Source organism: Leptonychotes weddellii, chromosome 4, assembly GCF_054177405.1.
Source record: "Leptonychotes weddellii isolate Sample4059 chromosome 4, ASM5417740v2, whole genome shotgun sequence".
Lineage (NCBI taxonomy): Eukaryota > Metazoa > Chordata > Mammalia > Carnivora > Phocidae > Leptonychotes > Leptonychotes weddellii.
Window position 1 is genome coordinate 81,342,769 of NC_138372.1, and position 5,053 is coordinate 81,347,821.

General features: G+C 36.1%; 1 pseudogene; it reads left to right on the forward strand.

Annotated features, from left to right (window-relative positions):
* Nucleotides 1-669: 669 nt before the first annotated feature.
* On the forward strand, nt 670-1,599 carry LOC102728181 (chromobox protein homolog 3-like; annotated as a pseudogene).
* Nucleotides 1,600-5,053: the final 3,454 nt, after the last annotated feature.

Below are 5,053 nucleotides of genomic sequence, written 5' to 3' on the forward strand. Positions count from 1 at the left end.
ATAAAGGTTATGTTAACCTGAGCAGCTCACATCCAATGACTAATTGAGGTGGGAACACAAAGGCTTTGCTATTTGGCCCAATGTGGGACTTCTCCAATGAGCTATATACACTCCAGATCTCCTCTATATGACTGATCAAGGCTTTGTTGAGCCTGCATCAGAGTTCAGCTTTTTCCTTTGCCCAACACTGTTTCTTCGCCATAAATATTCTGTATGCCAAATTCCCATTTTAGTATTTACTTCTGAAAATCATAACTTGTGGGACATAGGACCCACTGTGACATTAAAGAAACCAGAATACGAAAAGGAAGGGACCTTGTCACCCCATGCATGCTTGGTATTACAATTTTCCACATATTCTACTTACATGAAAAGGAAATGAGGCTATATTTTATCTACTTTATCATTAAACTTGGTTATGAATTTCTTGAAGAACAAACAACCTATGTTGGTCTAGTATGACCATATAAAATGAAATATGCAACATTATTAGATACTGGTAATTGAAATATTCAACCTGTTATTCAGATGCATATTAAAGAAAGATATTTGAATACTAAATAAGTGAAAAGAGTAAGAAAAGCAGAATCTAAGTACATTTGCTTTTAATACACATTGAATCAAGAGATATAATTTTTTGTTTGAGGAAGAATAAAAACAAATTCTAGCACTGGTTATGAGAACTTACATTTTTAACTAACCCGTGGAAAGTGGCTAGAGCTTGAGGAACACAGCACTGGAGACGTCACTGACCTGGGACCTGGAGCAGTTCAGAAGTGGTGAATAATAGTTCTTCAAGTCTACAATAAAAAATGGTCTCCAATAAAAGTACATTGCAAAAATGGGAAAGAAACAATGGAAAGAGTAAAAAATAGAAGAGGGAGAATTTGTAGTGGAAACAGTACTAGAATGACATGTAGTGAATGGGAAGGTGGAGTATTTCCTAAAGTGGAAGGGATTTACAGATGATGACAATACTTGGGAACCTGGAGAAAATTTAGATTGTCCAGAGTTAATTGAAACATTTCTTTTCTTTCCTTTTTTTTTTTTTAAGATTTATTTATTTGAGAGAGAGAGAGAGCATAGACAGGAGGGGCAGACGGAAAACGAGAAAGAATTTCAAGCAGACTCCATACTGAGCTTGGAGCCCATGGAGGGGCTCAGTCTCACCACCCTGAGACCAGGACCTGAGCTGAAACCAAGAGTCAAACGTTCAACCTACTACTGTACCACCCAGGCGACCCGAAGCATTTCCTAATTCTCAAAAAACTGGTAAAGAAAAATATGGTGCAAAAAGACAATCTTTATCTGATAGTGAATCTGATGATAGCAAATCAAAGAAGAAAAGATGCTGCTGATAAACCAAGAGGCTTTGTTAGAGGTCTTGATCCTAAATGAGTAATTGGCACCCCAGATAACAGTGGAGAATTAATGTGTCTCATGAAAATGAAAAGATTCAGATCTTTTCTGAAGCAGATCTTTTCAGAGGCAGACTTGGTGCTGGCAAAAGAGGCAAATATGAAGTGTCCTCAAATTGTAATTGCCTTTTATGAAGAGAGACTAACTTGGCATTCTTGTACAGAAGATGAAGCTCAATAATTGTTTGCATTGCTTTTCATATGTATTTATATTTATATATAAATATACATATTTATATATTGTAAATCTGGGTCTTACTTTTTTACTTATTAGTGTGAAGAAATATTCTAATGAAAATCATGTTTGGTATGTTCATTTTGAAGTAGTATTGGGGGAGTTTTGCGGTCTTTTACATATATCACACTGGTTACTTTGAACAAATAAAAACTTTTAGTTGCTTCCCTTTATCAGAAAAGAATATTTGAGACCATGGTGTATTACTCTCCTGCATTGGAGAACACCTTTTCTAAATGTTTGGGGAAATCTTCATAGTCGTTACTCAATCAGAATTTGTGTTTAACTCCTATATGCCTAAGGACTATTTTGTGTTTTTTGTTTATTTGGATTTTTTTTGTGTGTGTGTGTGTATACATAAAAATGCATACATCAATGGTTTTCTTTTCTTTTCTTTTCTTTCCTTTCCTTTTTATTTTTATTTTTTTAACATTCACCAAAACAAAAACTGCCTTTTATAACCATGGATAAATCCGTGATTGTGGGATGCCATCATTTTCAGCAATCTAAGAAATAAATCACGTAAAGTTAAATTGAAATTTTTCCTGAAGCCTTAACTTTTCAAATTTTGTAGTTAATTGGACAATTTAAATTGGACAGTTTAAAAGCAACCATATCAGAATCCATATCCATATCTATAGTCATTTATTTTTTTTAAAGATTTTATTTTATTTTAGAGAGAGAATGAGAGTGCAAGCAGAGAGAGGGGCAGAGGAAGAGGGAGAGATTCACAAGCCAACTCTGTGCTGAGTGCCGAGCCCCATATGGGGCTCAGTGCCATGACCCTGAGATCATGACCTGAGCTGAAACTGAGTCAGATGCTTAACCGACTGAACCACCCAGGTGCCCCCATATCTTCAGTCATTTAAATGCAAGTTTATTTGCAAGATCCCTGAAAGGAAAATTTTATCACTACCAACAACCTCCCCACCTAAATGAGAAAACTAGACAAGTCCTGGTGTGTTTTAATTAGGTAAGCAAAACTTAGTTAAGTGGACATTTAAAGGTTCCTTCTAGTGAACCATTCCTTTACAACAAGTTGAAATCCCGGTGCTATATTGACTAAAAGGTCATGATCATGGGATATCTAAGACTTCATACAGGTGAACCTAATCATAATCAGACGGTTAGAGATGTTCACAATTTTGGACCTGCTGGAATAAATGGGTGAACAAACTTCTGTAATCTTTTGTATGTTTTTTCTTTACCTCAACTCATTCCTTACATGTAGGCTCAATCTTGTCAGTATTTGAGTTACTGGTTCAGCAGAAACCAGGAAAAACATTAACTTTGCAGTAATCAGAAAGTTATCCAACTGCATATTGTTTCCTTTATTGTAAATACTGGTGGTCAATAAGTTTTATTCCTTTAAAAAAAACAAAAATTAAAACAAAAATTACTAACCCATGGAGAATTACTGATGCTCTTCCTCAGCCCTCAAGATTATTATTCCCCATCTGTCTCCCTCTCAATAAGTAGTACCTATAATCATCCTAATTTAACTTATTCTAATTCTCTACGAAATGTTTATAAATACTTGATATTGTCTTATTTAGTTATTAATGCACTTGTTACAGAACATACACTCAGGACCTTTATATCATCTGCATCACTCTGTCTTCACATAGTGGGGAAAAAAAAAAAAAAAGACATTCCTTAGCACCCAGTGCATCCTTCAGCACACTAAAGACAAAGAGATTCAAACATAGGCCAACAGAAAACTAAAGAGGAAGCACAAATGACAATACACATATTAAAAGATGCTCAATTTTATTGGTTATTAGGAAAATTACTTAATTGTAAATATTAAGCCATGGAAACAGCAAGTACTAACAAAAGCATGCATCAGTGGGAATTGTTGTAGTCTGGTGATGTGAATATAAATTGACACATCTTGGGCACCTGGGTGGCTCAGTCGTTAAGCGTCTGCCTTCAGCTCAGGTCATGATCCCAGGGTCCTGGGATCGAGCCCCACATCAGGCTCCCTGCTCGGCGGGAAGCCTGCTTCTCCCTCTCCCACTCCCCCTGCTTGTGTTCCCTCTCTAGCTCTCTCTCTCTCCATCAAATAAATAAATAAAATCTTTAAAAAATAATAAAAATAAATAAATAAATAAAATGTTATTCCATCATTGATAGAAAATAGAATTCATCTTTATATTATATTATTAAAACTAAAAACTAGACTGCAGAGCAACCTCTAATAATGATACATATTTATAGTGAAACACTGAGACAAAACTCTGAACTTATTATTAGTAAACATTCTAATGAGGAGAAAAAAACAGAGATGACAAAATAGACAAAGATCAGAATAAAACATAGAGTTGAGAAAGAATTTAAGCTAATAAAAAAGAACAGTGCTGGGGCACCTGGGTGACTCAGTCGGTTAATCGTCTGCCTTCGGCTCAGGTCATGATCCCAGGGTCCTGGGATCAAGCCCCACGTCGGGCTCCCTGCTCGGCAGGGAGTCTGCTTCTCCCTCTGCCCCTCACCCCACTCATGTTCTCTCTCTCTCTCTTTCTCTCACTCTCTCTGTCTCTTTCTCAAATAAATAAACAAATGGAATCTTAAAAAAAAAGTGCTATTCTCAGAAAGCTTCATAATGTAGGTAATTTCTGAATATGCTCTTGGTGATTTTGTGGTGTCATCAGTCTTGACCTTTCAACTGGTTTTGGGTGCTGTGGGGCAATCACAACAGAATTAGTGAATACCTTATTTTCATCCTTATAAAGGAAGACTGGAATGCAGTTTACATTCATATGTCAAAGAGAAAGTATACTTACAGCCTTGATTATACCTGTCAACTCTCCATCCTACCACCACAATATTGACTGAAGGGAACTTTTTGGACATTACAAAGAGCATCATATTAATCTACTGTTTTGGTGACATCATATTAATCATACCAGAAAAACAAGATTGGCCAGTATACTGGAGGTTTTAGTAGGATACATACTATCCAGAAGTTATGTAATAACTGGAAATTTGGAGTCTTATGATCTGGAGCATTGGATATCTAACCCAGGGTAAGGGGTGTATTATTGCTTCTTGCAATTTCCACCACATAGAAGGAAATACAATGCTAGATGGGGCTTTTTGGGGTCTTGATTGTGTGTTTCACATTTAGTAATATGACTTTGATACCTTTAGCATGTGACACAGTAGGCAACTAGCTTTGAGTGAGCCAAGAATACCGTTAAACACTATGTACTGGAGTATCTTTCATGGGCAAAATTGCTCTTCGGAGCTTGTAGTGAGCTCCAACACAAATTTCACAACATAGAACCCTAGATTTCTAAAGAGAGGACAAGATATTTGTAACAGGAAATTGTAGATCATTTGAAAAAACATGTGGCATCTGACCATGGGACTTCACGTGACCATATTTTTTTTAAATTTT